Source organism: Hydractinia symbiolongicarpus, chromosome 9, assembly GCF_029227915.1.
Source record: "Hydractinia symbiolongicarpus strain clone_291-10 chromosome 9, HSymV2.1, whole genome shotgun sequence".
NCBI classification, from domain to species: Eukaryota; Metazoa; Cnidaria; class Hydrozoa; order Anthoathecata; family Hydractiniidae; genus Hydractinia; species Hydractinia symbiolongicarpus.
Window position 1 is genome coordinate 12,582,984 of NC_079883.1, and position 20,999 is coordinate 12,603,982.

At 39.9% G+C, this 20,999-nt stretch overlaps 1 protein-coding gene and 18 non-coding genes across 19 annotated transcripts in view; 17 read left to right on the top strand and 2 right to left on the bottom strand.

Moving 5' to 3' along the window:
* Nucleotides 1-242: 242 nt before the first annotated feature.
* LOC130659397 (5S ribosomal RNA) lies at nt 243-361 on the top strand. Its single transcript, XR_008986609.1, has one exon. It is a non-coding gene; the product is annotated as a 5S ribosomal RNA (ribosomal RNA).
* Nucleotides 362-2,926: 2,565 nt separating this feature from the next.
* Nucleotides 2,927-3,045, top strand: LOC130659032 (5S ribosomal RNA). The gene has a single exon (XR_008986243.1). It is a non-coding gene; the product is annotated as a 5S ribosomal RNA (ribosomal RNA).
* A 506-nt stretch (nt 3,046-3,551) lies between these two features.
* On the top strand, nt 3,552-3,670 carry LOC130659355 (5S ribosomal RNA). The gene has a single exon (XR_008986567.1). It is a non-coding gene; the product is annotated as a 5S ribosomal RNA (ribosomal RNA).
* A 506-nt stretch (nt 3,671-4,176) lies between these two features.
* On the top strand, nt 4,177-4,295 carry LOC130659179 (5S ribosomal RNA). Its single transcript, XR_008986391.1, has one exon. It is a non-coding gene; the product is annotated as a 5S ribosomal RNA (ribosomal RNA).
* A 506-nt stretch (nt 4,296-4,801) lies between these two features.
* Nucleotides 4,802-4,920, top strand: LOC130658780 (5S ribosomal RNA). Its single transcript, XR_008985993.1, has one exon. It is a non-coding gene; the product is annotated as a 5S ribosomal RNA (ribosomal RNA).
* A 506-nt stretch (nt 4,921-5,426) lies between these two features.
* Nucleotides 5,427-5,545, top strand: LOC130658722 (5S ribosomal RNA). The gene has a single exon (XR_008985934.1). It is a non-coding gene; the product is annotated as a 5S ribosomal RNA (ribosomal RNA).
* Nucleotides 5,546-6,051: 506 nt separating this feature from the next.
* LOC130659307 (5S ribosomal RNA) lies at nt 6,052-6,168 on the top strand. The gene has a single exon (XR_008986518.1). It is a non-coding gene; the product is annotated as a 5S ribosomal RNA (ribosomal RNA).
* Nucleotides 6,169-6,674: 506 nt separating this feature from the next.
* On the top strand, nt 6,675-6,793 carry LOC130658997 (5S ribosomal RNA). Its single transcript, XR_008986208.1, has one exon. It is a non-coding gene; the product is annotated as a 5S ribosomal RNA (ribosomal RNA).
* A 3,810-nt stretch (nt 6,794-10,603) lies between these two features.
* On the bottom strand, nt 10,604-10,768 carry LOC130660424 (U1 spliceosomal RNA). Its single transcript, XR_008987623.1, has one exon. It is a non-coding gene; the product is annotated as a U1 spliceosomal RNA (small nuclear RNA).
* Nucleotides 10,769-10,953: 185 nt separating this feature from the next.
* On the bottom strand, nt 10,954-11,145 carry LOC130661497 (U2 spliceosomal RNA). Its single transcript, XR_008988688.1, has one exon. It is a non-coding gene; the product is annotated as a U2 spliceosomal RNA (small nuclear RNA).
* Nucleotides 11,146-14,996: 3,851 nt separating this feature from the next.
* Nucleotides 14,997-20,999, top strand: part of LOC130657260 (histone H2B, gonadal-like) — a 96,680-nt gene continuing 90,677 nt past the window's right edge. The window contains exon 1 of the mRNA XM_057460241.1: nt 14,997-15,144. The gene's annotated coding sequence lies outside the window, so the exon portion shown is untranslated. The remainder of the gene's footprint in view (nt 15,145-20,999) is intronic.
* LOC130658723 (5S ribosomal RNA) lies at nt 16,009-16,127 on the top strand. Its single transcript, XR_008985935.1, has one exon. It is a non-coding gene; the product is annotated as a 5S ribosomal RNA (ribosomal RNA).
* On the top strand, nt 16,634-16,752 carry LOC130658724 (5S ribosomal RNA). Its single transcript, XR_008985937.1, has one exon. It is a non-coding gene; the product is annotated as a 5S ribosomal RNA (ribosomal RNA).
* On the top strand, nt 17,259-17,377 carry LOC130658861 (5S ribosomal RNA). The gene has a single exon (XR_008986074.1). It is a non-coding gene; the product is annotated as a 5S ribosomal RNA (ribosomal RNA).
* Nucleotides 17,884-18,002, top strand: LOC130658725 (5S ribosomal RNA). Its single transcript, XR_008985938.1, has one exon. It is a non-coding gene; the product is annotated as a 5S ribosomal RNA (ribosomal RNA).
* LOC130658791 (5S ribosomal RNA) lies at nt 18,509-18,627 on the top strand. The gene has a single exon (XR_008986004.1). It is a non-coding gene; the product is annotated as a 5S ribosomal RNA (ribosomal RNA).
* Nucleotides 19,135-19,253, top strand: LOC130661558 (5S ribosomal RNA). Its single transcript, XR_008988736.1, has one exon. It is a non-coding gene; the product is annotated as a 5S ribosomal RNA (ribosomal RNA).
* On the top strand, nt 19,760-19,878 carry LOC130658727 (5S ribosomal RNA). The gene has a single exon (XR_008985940.1). It is a non-coding gene; the product is annotated as a 5S ribosomal RNA (ribosomal RNA).
* On the top strand, nt 20,385-20,503 carry LOC130658936 (5S ribosomal RNA). Its single transcript, XR_008986149.1, has one exon. It is a non-coding gene; the product is annotated as a 5S ribosomal RNA (ribosomal RNA).

Genomic DNA, 20,999 nt, shown 5'->3' on the forward strand with positions numbered 1-20,999 from the left:
TCAAGCGAGGTTTTACCTTAGCGTTTAAGTCACCACCGACATTTGGCCGCGCAACTATTCTAAGCTCATTCATTTTGACTTAAAGAGGGGGACGAGCGCGGACGCAGGCCCCCACTACCAGAAATTGTACGGTCGAGTTACTGACGTTTGCAGTAATCGCAGAGGTCAGTAACTCAAAGAAATTAAATAAAAAAATTTGATCACAACGTCAAAATAAATTGCACGTATTTGCCCCTACTAATGTCTACGGCCATACCACGATGAACACACCCGTTTTCGTCTGATAACGGAAGTTAAGCATCGTCGGGCCGGGATAGTACTTGGATGGGGGACCGCCTGGGAACTCCCAGTGTCGTAGGCTTTTCATTTTCATTTGTTGCCTTTTCATTTCAATGGCGCTGTGATATATTTCTTGTTATAACAATTAAGGAACGTGGCGGTTGTTGAAAGTGTTTCCCATGACATTTTCCTACGACATTTTCAGGTGATAGTACGAGAAAAAAGAGCTTTCAAATGCATACAAACTCGGTCTATTGCCGATCATCCAATAACCCTGACGGAATGGCAAATAAAATAAAATTCCGCCGCCTTCCGAGGACTTATATCGCAATCACGTTTCGTAACAGCCAAGCGAGGTCAAATTTACTTACTATTCAAACCTTAATACTAAGAAGATAACAGATAACAAATGTTTTTGGCGTACTGTGAAGCCATTTGTCAGTGATGATTCATCAAACCAAAAGAAAATCATTCTTATCGAAAATGATTGTATTATCTCGAGTGATGAAGACATAGCAAATATCTTCAACTCTTATTTTCAAAAGGTTGTCAGTTCATTGAAGTTATATCGATGGCCTGATGTTTCAACAGATTCACATGATTACGTTCTGAATGCTATTTATAAATACGAATTACATCCGAGTATCCAAAAAATCAATGAGAGATATAACCATATTGCGAGATTCGAATTTAGTCCAACAACGGGAAGTGAAATGTGGGAAGAAATGAAGAAATTAGATGAATCCAAATCAAATGTTGCTGGTGATATTCCGAGTAGAATTTTGAAAGATTATTATAGTTTATATTATGAAAGTCTCGTTAGCATATTTAACAACACCGTTATTAAGGATTCTGAATTTCCAAATGAGTTAAAATGTGCCGAAGTCTGTCCAATTTTTAAAAAAGGCGATCCATCAGCTAAAGAAAATTTTCGACCTATAAGTATTTTGCCTGTGGTCTCTAAAATATTTGAAAAGCTTCTATATAAACAACTTATGGGTTTTTTCTGTGATAAACTATCTCCGTATTTATGTGGTTTCCGAAAGGGCTTTAGTACTCAACAATCTCTCTTGCGTATGTTCTCGAAAGTGCGAGGAGCATTAGATGCCAAACAAAAAGTTGGAGCTATCTTTATGGATCTATCAAAAGCCTTTGACTGTATTAGCCATGATCTTCTCATAGCGAAGTTATATGCCTATGGTTTAAGTTTTTCGGCTTTAAAACTTGTGGCTAGCTATCTGAAAAATAGGAAGCAACGTATCAGACTGGCAAACTCTTTTAGCGAATGGCTTGAAATGACTTTCGGTGTCCCTCAAGGATCTGTGCTAGGACCTCTCCTTTTCAACATCTTTCTGAATGATTTTTTATCTTTTGTCACCAGCGATATATGCAATTATGCTGACGATAACACGATTTATGTTATAGGAAACTCTGAGGAAAATATTTTGTACGAGCTTGAAAATGAGATGAGAACTGTCTCAACATGGTTTAGGTTAAACTGCTTACAACTGAATGAAAGGAAGTGTCATTTTATGTTTTTCGGTAGCAACACACAATGTTTTCTACAAGTTAATATCAATGGAACAGCTGTGCAATGCTCTTCGGAGGAAAAACTTCTTGGTATTACAATTGATAATATGTTGACTTTTAGCAAACACGTTAAAGATTTGTGCAAGAAAGCAAGCAATAAATTAAATGCTCTTGTTAGATTATCACCGTATATGGATCAACAAAAATTATATCTCATATTAAATTCTTTTATTTTATCTCAGTTTGGTTACTGTCCTTTACTTTGGATGTTTTGTAACCGTACTACTAACAATTCCATCAATAGAATCCATAGTAGAGCCCTTCGTGTAATAACTAATGATTATAGCTCTTCATTTCAAGACCTATTGGATAAAACTGGAACTGTTAGTGTACATCACCGTAATTTGATTATTTTATTAAAGGAATTATATAAAGTCAAAAATAATACCAATCCTGATATTATGTCCGAAGTATTTATTCTTAACAAAAATAGGTACTCGAATCGTATTAATTCAGAGTTTTTTCGAGGTAGAGCACAAACTGTAAAATATGGCTTGGAAACTGTAACCTTCAGAGGACCGCAGCTATGGGCAACTCTACCAAAATCTATTCAAGAAGCGCCATGCATTTCAACGTTTGTAAGTTGTCTAAAAAAATGGAAAGGTTTAACTTGTCAGTGTCGTCTTTGTAGATTGTATATTCACAATTTAGGATACATATAGAAATAAGATCACCTTTTGAGGTTAAATTCTTTTTAGTTTATTTATTATTTTTAATTTATATTTGTTAGTTACATGAAGTCGATTTTAATTAGTCAGTTTTTTTAAATATGACTATTTTTATTGTATTTTCGACAATAAATAATGTGAAATAAAAAAAAAAAAAAAAAAAAAAAGCGTTTAAGTCACCACCGACATTTGGCCGCGCAACTATTCTAAGCTCATTCATTTTGACTTAAGGAGGGGGACGAGCGCGGACGCAGGCCCCCACTACCAGAAATTGTACGGTCGAGTTACTGACGTTTGCAGTAATCGCAGAGGTCAGTAACTCAAAGAAATTAAATAAAAAAATTTGATCACAACGTCAAAATAAATTGCACGTATTTGCCCCTACTAATGTCTACGGCCATACCACGATGAACACACCCGTTCTCGTCTGATCACGGAAGTTAAGCATCGTCGGGTCGGGATAGTACTTGGATGGGGGACCGCCTGGGAACTCCCGGTGTTGTAGGCTTTTCATTTTCATTTGTTGCCTTTTCATTTCAATGGCGCTGTGATATATTTCTTGTTATAACAATTAAGGAACGTGGCGGTTGTTGAAAGTGTTTCCTATGACATTTTCCTACGACATTTTCAGGTGATAGAACGAGAAAAAAGAGCTTTCAAATGCATACAAACTCGATCTATTGCCGATCATCCAACAACCCTGACGGAATGGCAAATAAAATAAAATTCCGCCGCCTTCCGAGGACTTATATCGCAATCACGTTTCGTAACAGCCAAGCGAGGTTTTACCTTAGCGTTTAAGTCACCACCGACATTTGGCCGCGCAACTATTCTAAGCTCATTCATTTTGACTTAAGGAGGGGGCGAGCGCGGACGCAGGCCCCCACTACCAGAAATTGTACGGTCGAGTTACTGACGTTTGCAGTAATCGCAGAGGTCAGTAACTCAAAGAAATTAAATAAAAAAATTTGATCACAACGTCAAAATAAATTGCACGTATTTGCCCCTACTAATGTCTACGGCCATACCACGATGAACACACCCGTTCTCGTCTGATAACGCAAGTTAAGCATCGTCGGGCCGGGATAGTACTTGGATGGGGGACCGCCTGGGAACTCCCGGTGTCGTAGGCTTTTCATTTTCATTCGTTGCCTTTTCATTTCAATGGCGCTGTGATATATTTCTTGTTATAACAATTAAGGAACGTGGCGGTTGTTGAAAGTGTTTCCTATGACATTTTCCTACGACATTTTCAGGTGATAGTACGAGAAAAAAGAGCTTTCAAATGCATACAAACTCGATCTATTGCCGATCATCCAACAACCCTGACGGAATGGCAAATAAAATAAAATTCCGCCGCCTTCCGAGGACTTATATCGCAATCACGTTTCGTAACAGCCAAGCGAGGTTTTACCTTAGCGTTTAAGTCACCACCGACATTTGGCCGCGCAACTATTCTAAGCTCATTCATTTTGACTTAAGGAGGGGGCGAGCGCGGACGCAGGCCCCCACTACCAGAAATTGTACGGTCGAGTTACTGACGCTTGCAGTAATCGCAGAGGTCAGTAACTCAAAGAAATTAAATAAAAAAATTTGATCACAACGTCAAAATAAATTGCACGTATTTGCCCCTACTAATGTCTACGGCCATACCACGATGAACACACCCGTTCTCGTCTGATCACGGAAGTTAAGCATCGTCGGGCCGGGATAGTACTTGGATTGGGGACCGCCTGGGAACTCCCGGTGTCGTAGGCTTTTCATTTTCATTTGTTGCCTTTTCATTTCAATGGCGCTGTGATATATTTCTTGTTATAACAATTAAGGAACGTGGCGGTTGTTGAAAGTGTTTCCTATGACATTTTCCTACGACATTTTCAGGTGATAGTACGAGAAAAAAGAGCTTTCAAATGCATACAAACTCGATCTATTGCCGATCATTCAATAACCCTGACGGAATGGCAAATAAAATAAATTTCCGCCGCCTTCCGAGGACTTATATCGCAATCACGTTTCGTAACAGCCAAGCGAGGTTTTACCTTAGCGTTTAAGTCACCACCGACATTTGGCCGCGCAACTATTCTAAGCTCATTCATTTTGACTTAAGGAGGGGGCGAGCGCGGACGCAGGCCCCCACTACCAGAAATTGTACGGTCGAGTTACTGACGTTTGCAGTAATCGCAGAGGTCAGTAACTCAAAGAAATTAAATAAAAAAATTTGATCACAACGTCAAAATAAATTGCACGTATTTGCCCCTACTAATGTCTATGGCCATACCACGATGAACACACCCGTTCTCGTCTGATCACGGAAGTTAAGCATCGTCGGGCCGGGGTAGTACTTGGATGGGGGACCGCCTGGGAACTCCCGGTGTCGTAGGCTTTTCATTTTCATTTGTTGCCTTTTCATTTCAATGGCGCTGTGATATATTTCTTGTTATAACAATTAAGGAACGTGGCGGTTGTTGAAAGTGTTTCCTATGACATTTTCCTACGACATTTTCAGGTGATAGTACGAGAAAAAAGAGCTTTCAAATGCATAGAAACTCGATCTATTGCCGATCATCCAATAACCCTGACGGAATGGCAAATAAAATAAAATTCCGCCGCCTTCCGAGGACTTATATCGCAATCACGTTTCGTAACAGCCAAGCGAGGTTTTACCTTAGCGTTTAAGTCACCACCGACATTTGGCCGCGCAACTATTCTAAGCTCATTCATTTTGACTTAAGGAGGGGGCAAGCGCGGACGCAGGCCCCCACTACCAGAAATTGTACGGTCGAGTTACTGACGTTTGCAGTAATCGCAGAGGTCAGTAACTCAAAGAAATTAAATAAAAAAATTTGATCACAACGTCAAAATAAATTGCACGTATTTGCCCCTGCTAATGTCTACGGCCATACCACGATGAACACACCCGTTCTCGTCTGATCACGGAAGTTAAGCATCGTCGGGCCGGGATAGTACTTGGATGGGGGACCGCCTGGGAACTCCCGGTGTCGTAGGCTTTTCATTTTCATTTGTTGCCTTTTCATTTCAATGGCGCTGTGATATATTTCTTGTTATAACAATTAAGGAACGTGGCGGTTGTTGAAAGTGTTTCCTAAGACATTTTCCTACGACATTTTCAGGTGATAGTACGAGAAAAAAGAGCTTTCAAATGCATACAAACTCGATCTATTGCCGATCATCCAATAACCCTGACGGAATGGCAAATAAAATAAAATTCCGCCGCCTTCCGAGGACTTATATCGCAATCACGTTTCGTAACAGCCAAGCGAGGTTTTACCTTAGCGTTTAAGTCACCACCGACATTTGGCCGCGCAACTATTCTAAGCTCATTCATTTTGACTTAAGGAGGGGGCGAGCGCGGACGCAGGCCCCCACTACCAGAAATTGTACGGTCGAGTTACTGACGTTTGCAGTAATCGCAGAGGTCAGTAACTCAAAGAAATTAAATAAAAAAATTTGATCACAACGTCAAAATAAATTGCACGTATTTGCCCCTACTAATGTCTACGGCCATACCACGATGAACACACCCGTTCTCGTCTGATCACGGAAGTTAAGCATCGTCGGGCCGGGATAGTACTTGGATGGGCCCGCCTGGGAACTCCCGGTGTCGTAGGCTTTTCATTTTCATTTGTTGCCTTTTCATTTCAATGGCGCTGTGATATATTTCTTGTTATAACAATTAAGGAACGTGGCGGTTGTTGAAAGTGTTTCCTATGACATTTTCCTACGACATTTTCAGGTGATAGTACGAGAAAAAAGAGCTTTCAAATGCATACAAACTCGATCTATTGCCGATCATCAAATAACCCTGACGGAATGGCAAATAAAATAAAATTCCGCCGCCTTCCGAAGACTTATATCGCAATCACGTTTCGTAACAGCCAAGCGAGGTTTTACCTTAGCGTTTAAGTCACCACCGACATTTGGCCGCGCAACTATTCTAAGCTCATTCATTTTGACTTAAGGAGGGGGCGAGCGCGGACGCAGGCCCCCACTACCAGAAATTGTACGGTCGAGTTACTGACGTTTGCAGTAATCGCAGAGGTCAGTAACTCAAAGAAATTAAATAAAAAAATTTGATCACAACGTCAAAATAAATTGCACGTATTTGCCCCTACTAATGTCTACGGCCATACCACGATGAACACACCCGTTCTCGTCTGATCACGGAAGTTAAGCATCGTCGGGCCGGCATAGTACTTGGATGGGGGACCGCCTGGGAACTCCCGGTGTCGTAGGCTTTTCATTTTCATTTGTTGCCTTTTCATTTCAATGGCGCTGTGTTATATTTCTTGTTATAACAATTAAGGAACGTGGCGGTTGTTGGAAGTGTTTTCTATGACATTTTCCTACGACATTTTCAGGTGATAGTACGAGAAAAAAGAGCTTTCAAATGCATACAAACTCGATCTATTGCCGATCATCCAATAACCCTGACGGAATGGCAAATAAAATAAAATTCCGCCGCCTTGCGAGGACTTATATCGCAATCACGTTTCGTAACAGCCAAGCGAGGTTTTACCTTAGCGTTTAAGTCACCACCGACATTTGGCCGCGCAACTATTCTAAGCTGGAAGGGCTGGAAACTTTCTTCAAACGAGAACAAGATTATAGTGAAATCCTTCTCTGGAGCCACGACTAAATGCATGGAAAGTTACGCAATACCAACTACGAACATGTCTCCCGATAACATTATTATTCATTGTGGCACTAACGATCTTAATGGAATCGAAACCGATCAAATTGCCCAAAACATAGTAAAATTGGCTATTAAATTGAAATCTGGTGAAAATAATGTAATGATATCGGGCATAATTCAACGAAAAGACAGACTAAATGAAAAGGTGATGGCAGTCAACAAATCTCTCGCTCATCTTTGCGAACAAAGAAACATCGGCTTTATCAATAATGATAATATAAACCCCGACTTGCATTTAAATAGAAGTCGCCTTCACCTAAATATGAAAGGGACTTCAATATTGTCTCGGAACTTCCTACAGGTGATTGAGGATTGACACAAAAAACCTGTCGAAATTTACGACACAGATCCACCGAACACTGCCTCAGATACTTTTGATTCAACATATGATATTTTCACTCTACGTCGCAGTAACATGTGTAACTTGATAGTCGGTCATTTGAACGTAAACTCGTTGCGAAACAAGTTCGAAGCAATTGATTTTACTTTCAAGCACAATATTGATGTTCTGCTTCTAACTGAAACGAAAATAGATGAATCGTTCACTGATGCTCAATTTAAGTTAGATAATTACGCAATTCTGAGGAAAGATAGAAATGGACATGGTGGCGGTATTTTACTCTATATAAATGAAAATATTCCCTTCAAAGTGTTGCGAAAATATACTTTACCGGATGATATCGAAGTTTTAGTTGTCGAAATAAATCTTCGAAAACGCAAATGGCTTTTAATCGGTGCATATAAACCACCGTTACAAAAAAATTACTACTTTTTAACTCAAATCGCAAATGATCATTTCAACATACGACCTCCATAGACTAATCAAATCACCAACCTGCTTTAAGTCAAGTACTTCGCCTTCTTGCATTGATCACATATTAACAAATCAACCAAATTTCTTTAAAAATAGTGTAACAATCGAAACTGGCATATCAGATTGGCATTTATTTGTTGGAAGTGTGATGAGAATGAACGTGATTAAAGGCGACCCAATTGTGAAACACTACAGAAATTACAACAAAATTGACTACTTTGATTTTGAAAGAACATTATCAATGAACTTTTTGAAATTACTTAAGAACAATTACGACTTTAACCAATTCAATTTATGCATCACGTCTACGCTAAACCATTTTGCACCATTGAAAAAGAAAATACTAAGATTCAATAACGCACCTTTTATCACCAAGGAGCTTTGCAAAGCTATTATGCACAGATCCAAACTTCGTCGCATATATAACAAATCACGATCAAAAGAAAATTGGTCCAACTTCACTAGACAGAGAAACTACTGTGTTTCCTTATTACGAAAAACCAGACGTTCGTATTTCAAGGGTTTACGTATGACAAGCATTACTGATAATAAAAAGTTCTGGAAGTCTGTCAAGCCATTGTTTTCAAACGTTAGTTATAACACCAACAAAATTATCTTAATCGAGAAAGAAAAGATAGTCACCGACGAACAAAAATTATGCAAAATCTTCAATGAATATTACACCAACATCACGAAAAATTTACCAATCAAACCAAACGATGATACACATACAGCAACCATTCACGATGCAATCCACTCGTATACTAATCACATCAGTATTTTGAAAATTCGTGAAAATGTGGGTTATGATGAAAAGTTCTATTTTTCGCTGGTTGAACAGCCTGATGTTCTCAAAGTCATCAAAGACATGGATGCAAAGAAATCTTCTGTTAGTGGTGATTTTCCAGTTTTTATGTTGAAAAAGTTTATTCATATCTTTGTTCCTATCCTCACTAATATTATAAATTTTTGTTTACAGTCTAATATTTTCCCTGATGATTTAAAACTTGCAGAGGTTATACCTGTTTTTAAGAAGGATGACTGTAATGATAAGGAGAACTATAGACCTGTTAGCTTGCTTCCCTGTTTATCAAAGGTTTTTAAAAGAATTATTCTTAATCAAATGCACACTTTTATGCATGACAAACTCAGCCCTCATCTATCAGGCTTCAGAAAGGGTTATAATACACAATATGCTCTCATTCGAATGATTGAACAATGGAAAAGCACACTTGATAATAAGGGTGTAGTTGGAGCAGTGCTAATGGACCTTTCAAAAGCTTTTGATACTATCAACCATAATTTGCTTATTGCAAAGCTGCATGCCTATGGTTTTTCTGAATCTTCTTTATTATTTATTCACTCATACTTGAAAAATCGTTTTCAGAGAACCAGAATAAATTCTTCTTATAGCGAATGGCTTCCTCTTCAAGTTGGAGTTCCACAAGGATCAATCTTAGGACCTCCTTTCTTCAATTATTCTATAAACGATTTATTCTGGTTCATTATTCAATCATCCCTTTGTAACTTTGCAGATGATAACACCTTATATGCTTGTGAAAATTCATTAGAAGATGTAAAACAAACACTGCTTACTAATTTGGTCATAGTTAATAATTGGTTTTATGAAAATTACTTAGCAATAAATTTGAAAAAGTATCAATATATTGTATTAGGTCATCACGATGAAAGTTTGATATTTAACCATTTGAAAATTGCGTGTAAATCGTCTGTAGTGCTTCTTGGTGTTACGATTGACTCGAGACTAAACTTTCATTCGCATGTCAAAAACATCTGTAATAAGGCTAGTAGGAAACTCAACGTGCTTCAAAGGATATCTTCCTTTTTGACACCCAAGATGAAGCGTTTTCTCTTCAATTCATTTATTTTGTCTCAGTTTTCTTACTGTCCCTTAGTATGGATGTTTTGTGGAAAAGTTGCGAATAATCGAATCAAACGTATTCATGAACGTTGTCTAAGAATCATACAGGACGATATAAATGGCAGTTACGATGAACTTTTATCTTTATGTAATGTTAAAAATATTCACATCATCAATTTACAGAATTTAATGAAAGAGGTTTACAAATTTTTAAATGGATTGTCACCTCTATATATGAACGAGATATTTTCTGTTAGGGAAAACAAGTACAACCTTCGTTGCTTTAATTTGATCAGGCGACCAACTTGTCGGACAACGTACTATGGCTTAAATACTTTATCAAATATTGCAGGGAAGCTATGGATATCTGTGCCTGACGCTACAAAGAATGCTCCTTCTCTCGAAGCCTTCCGTAGCTCAATAAAATTTTGGGAAGGTGATGTTTGCACCTGTAAAATATGCATGGATATACCATACATATTTTAACTTTACTTATTTATTTATTTATTTTTCTTATTTTTTATCGCTGTTTGCCTTGTTTTACGTTTTGTTGTCGATTTAAATTAGTTATTTAAATACTATTGTATCTATCGACGTTAAATAAAGAGAAAATAAAAAAAAATAAAAAAAAAAAGCTCATTCATTTTGACTTAAGGAGGGGGCGAGCGCGGACGCAGGCCCCCACTACCAGAAATTGTACGGTCGAGTTACTGACGTTTGCAGTAATCGCAGAGGTCAGCCCAAGCTTAGTGCAATGCAAGAGCCTCACTCTGGAAGAAAACCCTCATTGATCAGTCTTTACTTCCCCGTCAGGTAAGTATGAGTTGGAACTGCACCGTAGCATGAGGGTACCCTTCAAAGTTTGTTAATGCTTGTGGCTTGAGTGTGTTATAAACTGCCGTGTCGCGGGGCATAGGCTGTATTCTCCCCCAGTGTACGCGTTTTGTTCCCGCCGTAGACTATGCAGAGTGCCGTCGGAAAGAGGACTGCTATTATTCTTTTATTGCTTATGTGGGCCGCCATCGGTAATAGTGCAACACCAAGGCAACCCGTGGTCACGGCGTGAATGAATCCACCTCCATGACCCAAGGCCAAAAATCAGATTAATATACTGACCATTCAGAGAATGGCCTACCAGATATTAAACTGATAAGAACAGATACTACACTTGATCTTAGCCATTAGGCCGAAAAGCGATAAAGAAAAAGCGTTGCCATGATAGGCATCGTCCACACACCGTAACTGCTTGTGGAGCATGTCACGTTACTGTAAAGCTTACAACTGTCACCGCGTACGGATGGACGGCGACATAGTAAAAATCACGGCTGTTGATTTAGCCGTAGGATGGAGAGCGACTGTAGCGAGTGGATGGTAACTTACATGAATGCTAACAAAGGCGACGATACTAAGTGCGTGATATTACTTTCCAATATGTCTGCGTACATTCCGTTTATCAACGCATTACGCCAGAACGTGCGCGCGCGTTACACAGTAGACCATGCAGCCGAAATGCGACAGTGCGACCCTGCCAGGAGTCGAACTTGGAATCCCCTGATTCGTAGTCAGATGCCTTATCCATTGGGCCACAGGGCCATGCTTATGACTTCGCCCCATCGTTATTTTGGCTTGCGCATTCGTTTTACTTACGAAAGAATTCTTCGTGTTTGTAGCCATGAAAGAAAGGGACTTCTGTGAGTGAATTTTTTTACTGTGGTCTAATAAAAAAGTCGAAACGCAGTGCCCAATATATGAATTGCTCCTAATAGCCGGAAACAGGCCGTGTCGATGATGTAGGCCGACATACGCAACGCAAACCAAAGAACGCTTTATGAAAATCCTAACACGAGCGCGGAAGAAGCCCAAATTAACAGACTAGATGTAATGCTGAAGACCTCAAACTCCAGCAGCTTCTCTTTCAGACTATTGTGTCGTGCTACAAATAAAAATTAACATGCTTTCGCATAGTCGCGGCACCCAAAACGGACATTATACGATGTACAGAAACACACATTTCTGTTTTCGCGCCAAATCAATTCCCGGGAGTGGTACTTTTACGTCCGCATAATTCGCACCGTCTTAAATTATATCTCATTTACACGGTAATGTTTAGTATACTTCTACTGTGATAACAAGCATCGTTTATCGTTGGATTGTTGTAAGAAAACATTAAAAATGAGTGAAGCAGCTTCTCCAAAGAAAATCGCACCCAAGAAGAAACCTGCTGCAAAGAAGACAGATGATCACCCTAAATATGTGGACATGATCAAGGCTGCTATCGCTACCCTAAAGAAATGCGGTGGTTCATCTCGCCAAGCTATTGCAAAATATATTCATGCAAATTACAAAGTTGCTGAAAACTCAGATCATCATCTGAAAATGGCTCTTAAACGAGGAGTAACATCAGGCGATTTGATTCAAACTAAAGGCACTGGTGCTTCTGGATCATTCAAGCTAGGTCAGGTAAAAAAAGAAAAACCTAAGAAAAAGGCCGCAGCAAAAAAGCCAACGGCAAAGAAGCCTACTGCAAAGAAAAGTACACCAAAAAAGAAGCCAGCAAAGAAGAGCACGCCAAAGAAAGCAGCAAAGAAGCCTGCCACAAAGAAAGCCTCGGCTAAGAAACCAGCAGCTAAGAAACCCACAAAGAAGCCTGTTGCTAAAAAACCTGCAGCAAAGAAGGTCAAAAAGACTCCCAAAAAGGCAGCAAAGAAGACCGCAAAAAAATAATTTGTGTGTATCTGGCTATTACATTAACAAACGGCTATTTTTATAGCCACACATTTACAAAAAAACATTATCTTGGTACAAAGTTAAACTTGTTTAAGTCACTTAAACAGTTAAAAAAGAGTAAATTTAAGATTAGATTCCCTAAGTTTAAGTATTTTCGTTTTTAAATTTCTTATTTTCTTGGTTTTACTTTTCTTGCCCTTCATATTTTTAACATTGTCAAACTTTATGTAGCATAAAATTTTTATGTAGCATAAAATTTAAACAGAAAGCAGGACAAAGTTTGATATAAAAAGCTAGCCGTAATATTTTTTATAGATGTGTGGCTATAAAAATAGCCGTTTTTTGTTTGGTAAGATGCTTAGGCACGTTCCCCACGAATTCTTCTTGCCAACTGGATGTCTTTAGGCATGATTGTAACTCGTTTTGCGTGAATGGCACACAAGTTAGTATCCTCGAACAAGCCAACAAGGTACGCTTCAGAAGCCTCTTGCAGAGCCATAACGGCTGTGCTCTGGAATCGCAGATCTGTTTTGAAGTCCTGAGCAATTTCTCGCACAAGACGCTGGAAAGGCAACTTGCGGATCAAGAGCTTGGTTGACTTCTGATATCTTCTGATTTCTCTGAGAGCAACTGTACCAGGTCTGTAACGATGTGGTTTCTTCACTCCTCCAGTAGCTGGTGCGCTTTTCCTCGCAGCTTTAGTGGCGAGTTGTTTTCGTGGAGCCTTTCCTCCAGTAGATTTACGTGCAGTTTGCTTTGTACGAGCCATATTTTAAGAAGTCGATGTAGTACGGATACACAAGACGGTCTAAATTGCACTATCGCGCCAAAGTTTTATTTCTCATATTGATTGACAGCTAAGGTTCAAAACAAACCATTTGATTGGTGCTAAGAAAGTAATTTCTGATTGGCTGCATAATGACATTACGCTCATTACTTTAACATTTTTATAAAATCTGTGTTTTTTGGCTACGGGAAAACGGCTGTATCTTCTGATACACAAAAGCTTTTGACTTTTTTTTTTTTTAGTAAGTAGCAAAAGGTTTGGCGAATTCCAACGATGCCAAATTTATTGCCTTACTGAAACATTAAGACCACGAATTTTTAAAAAAACTACAGTTTTACTTAAAAAAATGTACAAAATGTTCGGAACATTTTGTAATGACGCAACTCTATTGGTTAATTAGGGTGTTTCCACGAGCAGTAGGTAATTTTATGGCCTCTTTTTAAAGCTGTCTGAATTCTGTTAACTCAAACGTTGTTTTTGTACTCGTTCTGTACGCAACTATATCAATATGTCTGGACGCGGAAAAGGAGGTAAAGGATTGGGAAAAGGAGGTGCTAAACGTCACCGAAAAATTCTTCGTGATAACATTCAGGGAATCACAAAACCTGCTATTCGACGTCTTGCTCGCCGAGGTGGTGTCAAACGTATCTCTGGCCTTATCTATGAGGAAACCAGAGGTGTACTGAAGGTTTTCTTAGAGAATGTTATTCGTGATGCTGTAACCTACACAGAGCACGCTAAACGCAAGACCGTTACCGCTATGGATGTTGTTTATGCCTTAAAACGTCAAGGAAGAACTCTTTACGGATTCGGAGGTTAAGCGTTGTCATTGCTCAACAAAAACGGCTATTTTTATAGCCACAAATCTTTTAAAACATTACTTTGTGCACGCTTCCAAATTACACAATGTGTAAAGTCTTGTCACAGTTACATTTATTGCTATACGATACTATGTCATATATGACACAAAAAAAATTTAGAAATACTTTGTAGGGTTAATTTGCCTGGGAGTGTTTCCGTGAAAAGCTGGGTTAAGTTAAATGTAAGCAATAACATGGATCAATGTACTTGTCTTTTCTGCAAGTACAGCTAATAATACGTATGAAAAGTGAAGCTAATCCACACACACATGGGGAAGTATTTTAAATGTAGGCTAGTGTTCTTAAGCACATTATTTAGAAGTTTTATTAACTTCGGTTAACTTGTAGTGACGCCAAGTAAATGTTTTTTTAAAGATGTGTGGTCTTAAAAAAGACCGTTTGTGTTTGGTAGACGTTGGTTTACTTGCTGCTTGTGTATTTTGTGACGGCTTTTGTTCCTTCACTGACTGCGTGTTTTGCAAGTTCTCCAGGCAAGAGAAGACGTACTGCGGTTTGAATTTCACGAGAAGAGATGGTCGACTTTGTGTTTTGAAGAGCCAAACGCGAAGCTTCGGAAGCAATGCGCTCAAAGATGTCGTTGACAAATGAGTTCATGATGCTCATAGCTTTGCTTGAAACTCCGACATCTGGGTGAACTTGTTTCAAAACATTGTAGATGTAAATAGCATAACTTTCCTTTCTCTTTCTCTTGCGTTTCTTTTCACCAGTTCCACCAATCTTTCCTCCTTTTTTGCCGGCTCTTTTTTCACCTTTCTTGGCTACTTTAGGTGCCTGTTTTCATCCTTTAGCTGCTGCGTCAGACATGGTTAAAAATTTTTGCTACTTAACTTGTAAATAAGCATTAAACTGCAAGTCAAAACTTTTTGTTTATAAGTAAAAAAATCGGATCGAATTCGATCCGAAAACGCCGATACGCAATTTAATTGGTTAAAAAAAAAATCTTTTGTTTAATACTTAATAATGATTGGTTAAAAAAACATGATTTCGATCCTATTTTTATGATGAAAAAACGAGTAAAGTTTATTTCGTTAACACTTACGTTAAATATTCGTACGTTTTTGTATTAACTTACAAATCAAATCGCAGTTATGTCTGGACGTGGAAAAGGTGGAAAAGCTAAGGCTAAAGCCAAGACAAGATCTTCAAGAGCTGGACTTCAATTTCCAGTCGGTAGAGGGCATAGATTCCTTTGTAGAGGGCACTATGCTAACCGAATTGGATCTGGAGCGCCAGTTTACTTAGCAGCCGTCTTGGAATATTTATCTGCTGAGATATTGGAGTTGGCTGGTAACGCAGCAAGAGACAACAAAAAAGCTAGGATTATTCAAAGACATTTACAATTGGCTGTTCGTAATGATGAAGAATTAAACAAACTTTTGAGCGGTGTAACCATTGCAGCTGGTGGTGTTTTGCCAAACATTCAAGCTGTCTTACTCCCAAAGAAGAACGACAAAGGACTGAAGAAGTAAACCGCTACACTCAAAAAACAACGGCTATTTTTATAGCCACACATCTTTAAAAAAACCTTGTTTTTTTCACAAAACTATAACCTTAAAGTCTAATAGATAATCCATGCATACGCCTTGTCCTAAGTAACTCAAAGAAATTAAATAAAAAAGTTTGATCACAACGTCAAAATTAATTGCACGTATTTGCCCCTACTAATGTCTACGGCCATACCACGATGAACACACCCGTTCTCGTCTGATCACGGAAGTTAAGCATCGTCGGGCCGGGATAGTACTTGGATGGGGGACCGCCTGGGAACTCCCGGTGTCGTAGGCTTTTCATTTTCATTTGTTGCCTTTTCATTTCAATGATGCTGTGATATATTTCTTGTTACAACAATTAAGGAACGTGGCGGTTGTTGAAAGTGTTTCCTATGACATTTTCCTACGACATTTTCAGGTGATAGTACGAGAAAAAAGAGCTTTCAAATGCATACAAACTCGATCTATTGCCGATCATCCAATAACCATGACGGAATGGCAAATAAAATAAAATTCCGCCGCCTTCCGAGGACTTATATCGCAATCACGTTTCGTAACAGCCAAGCGAGGTTTTACCTTAGCGTTTAAGTCACCACCGACATTTCGCCGCGCAACTATTCTAAGCTCATTCATTTTGACTTAAGGGGGGGGCGAGCGCGGACGCAGGCCCCCACTACCAGAAATTGTACGGTCAAGTTACTGACGTTTGCAGTAATCGCAGAGGTCAGTAACTCAAAGAAATTAAATAAAAAAGTTTGATCACAACGTCAAAATTAATTGCACGTATTTGCCCCTACTAAAGTCTACGGCCATACCACGATGAACACACCCGTTCTCGTCTGATCACGGAAGTTAAGCATCGTCGGGCCGGGATAGTACTTGGATGGGGGACCGCCTGGGAACTCCCGGTGTCGTAGGCTTTTCATTTTCATTTGTTGCCTTTTCATTTCAATGGCGCTGTGATATATTTCTTGTTATAACAATTAAGGAACGTGGCGGTTATTAAAAGTGTTTCCTATGACATTTTCCTACGACATTTTCAGGTGATAGTACGAGAAAAAAGAGCTTTCAAATGCATACAAACTCGATCTATTGCCGATCATCCAATAACCCTGACGGAATGGCAAATAAAATAAAATTCCGCCGCCTTCCGAGGACTTATATCGCAATCACGTTTCGTAACAGCCAAGCGAGGTTTTACCTTAGCGTTTAAGTCACCACCGACATTTGGCCGCGCAACTATTCTAAGCTCATTCATTTTGACTTAAGGAGGGGGCGAGCGCGGACGCAGGCCCCCACTACCAGAAATTGTACGGTCGAGTTACTGACGTTTGCAGTAATCGCAGAGGTCAGTAACTCAAAGAAATTAAATAAAAAAATTTGATCACAACGTCAAAATAAATTGCACGTATTCGCCCCTACTAATGTCTACGGCCATACCACGATGAACACACCCGTTCTCGTCTGATCACGGAAGTTAAGCATCGTCGGGCCGGGATAGTACTTGGATGGGGGACCGCCTGGGAACTCCCGGTGTCGTAGGTTTTTCATTTTCATTTGTTGCCTTTTCATTTCAATGGCGCTGTGATATATTTCTTGTTATAACAATTAAGGAACATGGCGGTTGTTGAAAGTGTTTCCTATGACATTTTCCTACGACATTTTCAGGTGATAGTACGAGAAAAAAGAACTTTCAAATGCATTCAAACTCGATCTATTGCCGATCATCCAATAACCCTGACGGAATGGCAAATAAAATAAAATTCCGCCGCCTTCCGAGGACTTATATCGCAATCACGTTTCGTAACAGCCAAGCGAGGTTTTACCTTAACGTTTAAGTCACCACCGACATTTGGCCGTGCAACTATTCTAAGCTCATTGATTTTGACTTAAGAAGGGGGCGAGCGCGGACGCAGGCCCCCACTACCAGAAATTGTACGGTCGAGTTACTGACGTTTGCAGTAATCGCAGAGGTCAGTAACTCAAAGAAATTAAATAAAAAAATTTGATCACAACGTCAAAATAAATTGCACGTATTTGCCCCTACTAATGTCTACGGCCATACCACGATGAACACACCCGTTCTCGTCTGATCACGGAAGTTAAGCATCGTCGGGCCGGGATAGTACTTGGATGGGGGACCGCCTGGGAACTCCCGGTGTCGTAGGCTTTTCATTTTCATTTGTTGCCTTTTCATTTCAATGGCGCTGTGATATATTTCTTGTTATAACAATTAAGGAACGTGGCGGTTGTTGAAAGTGTTTCCTATGACATTTTCCTACGACATTTTCAGGTGATAGTACGAGAAAAAAGAGCTTTCAAATGCATACAAACTCGATCTATTGCCGATCATCCAATAACCCTGACGGAATGGCAAATAAAGTAAAATTCCGCCGCCTTCCGAGGACTTATATCGCAATCACGTTTCGTAACAGCCAAGCGAGGTTTTACCTTAGCGTTTAAGTCACCGCCGACATTTGGCCGCACAACTATTCTAAGCTCATTCATTTTGACTTAAGAAGGGGGCGAGCGCGGACGCAGGCCCCCACTACCAGAAATTGTACGGTCGAGTTACTGACGTTTGCAGTAATCGCAGAGGTCAGTAACTCAAAGAAATTAAATAAATAAATTTGATCACAACGTCAAAATAAATTGCACGTATTTGCCCCTACTAATGTCTACGGCCATACCACGATGAACACACCCGTTCTCGTCTGATCACGGAAGTTAAGCATCGTCGGGCCGGGATAGTACTTGGATGGGGGACCGCCTGGGAACTCCCGGTGTCGTAGGCATTTCATTTTCATTTGTTGCCTTTTCATTTCAATGGCGCTGTGATATATTTCTTGTTATAACAATTAAGGAACGTGGCGGTTGTTGAAAGGGTTTCCTATGACATTTTCCTACGACATTTTCAGGTGATAGTACGAGAAAAAAGAGCTTTCAAATGCATACAAACTCGATCTATTGCCGATCATCCAATAACCCTGACGGAATGGCAAATAAAATAAAATTCCGCCGCCTTCCGAGGACTTATATCGCAATCACGTTTCGTAACAGCCAAGCGAGGTTTTACCTTAGCGTTTAAGTCACCACCGACATTTGGCCGCGCAACTATTCTAAGCTCATTCATTTTGACTTAAGGAGGGGGACGAGCGCGGACGCAGGCCCCCACTACCAGAAATTGTACGGTCGAGTTACTGACGTTTGCAGTAATCGCAGAGGTCAGTAACTCAAAGAAATTAAATAAAAAAATTTGATCACAACGTCAAAATAAATTGCACGTATTTGCCCCTACTAATGTCTACGGCCATACCACGATGAACACACCCGTTCTCGTCTGAACACGGAAGTTAAGCATCGTCGGGCCGGGATAGTACTTGGATGGGGGACCGCCTGGGAACTCCCGGTGTCGTAGGCTTTTCATTTTCATTTGTTGCCTTTTCATTTCAATGGCGCTGTGATATATTTCTTGTTATAACAATTAAGGAACGTGGGGGTTGTTGAAAGTGTTTCCTATGACATTTTCCTACGACATTTTCAGGTGATAGTACGAGAAAAAAGAGCTTTCAAATGCATACAAACTCGATCTATTGCCGATCATCCAATAACCCTGACGGAATGGCAAATAAAATAAAATTCCGCCGCCTTCCGAGGACTTATATCGCAATCACGTTTCGTAACAGCCAAGCGAGGTTTTACCTTAGCGTTTAAGTCACCACCGACATTTGGCCGCGCAACTATTCTAAGCTCATTCATTTTGACTTAAGGAGGGGGCGAGCGCGGACGCAGGCCCCCACTACCAGAAATTGTACGGTCGAGTTACTGACGTTTGCAGTAATCGCAGAGGTCAGTAACTCAAAGAAATTAAATAAAAAAATTTGATCACAACGTCAAAATAAATTGCACGTATTCGCCCCTACTAATGTCTACGGCCATACCACGATGAACACACCCGTTCTCGTCTGATCACGGAAGTTAAGCATCGTCGGGCCGGGATAGTACTTGGATGGGGGACCGCCTGGGAACTCCCGGTGTCGTAGGCTTTTCATTTTCATTTGTTGCCTTTTCATTTCAATGGCGCTGTGATATATTTCTTGTTATAACAATTAAGGAACGTGGCGGTTGTTGAAAGTGTTTCCTATGACATTTTCCTACGACATTTTCAGGTGATAGTACGAGAAAAAAGAGCTTTCAAATGCATTCAAACTCGATCTATTGCCGATTATCCAATAACCCTGAGGGAATGGCAAATAAAATAAAATTCCGCCGCCTTCCGAGGACTTATATCGCAATCACGTTTCGTAAAAGCCAAGCGAGGTTTTACCTTAGCGTTTAAGTCACCACCGACAATTGGCCGCGCAACTATTTTAAGCTCATTCATTTTGACTTAAGGAGGGGGCGAGCGCGGACGCAGGCCCCCACTACCAGAAATTGTACGGTCGAGTTACTGACGTTTGCAGTAATCGCAGAGGTCAGTAACTCAAAGAAATTAAATAAAAAAATTTGATCACAACGTCAAAATAAATTGCACGTATTTGCCCCTACTAATGTCTACGGCCATACCACGATGAACACACCCGTTCTCGTCTGATCACGGAAGTTAAGCATCGTCGGGCCGGGATAGTACTTGGATGGGGGACTGCCTGGGAACTCCCGGTGTCGTAGGCTTTTCATTTTCATTTTCATTTGTTGCCTTTTCATTTCAATGGCGCTGTGATATATTTCTTGTTATAACAATTAAGGAACGTGGCGGTTGTTGAAAGTGTTTCCTATGACATTTTCCTACGACATTTTCAGGTGATAGTACGAGAAAAAAGAGCTTTCAAATGCATACAAACTCGATCCATTGCCGATCATCCAATAACCCTGACGGAATGGCAAATAAAATAAAATTCCGCCGCCTTCCGAGGACTTATATCGCAATCACGTTTCGTAACAGCCAAGCGAGGTTTTACCTTAGCGTTTAAGTCACCACCGACATTTGGCCGCGCAACTATTCTAAGCTCATTCAATTTGACTTAAGGAGGGGGCGAGCGCGGACGCAGGCCCCCACTACCAGAAATTGTACGGTCGAGTTACTGACGTTTGCAGTAATCGCAGAGGTCAGTAACTCAAAGAAATTAAATAGAAAAATTTGATCACAACGTCAAAATAAATTGCACGT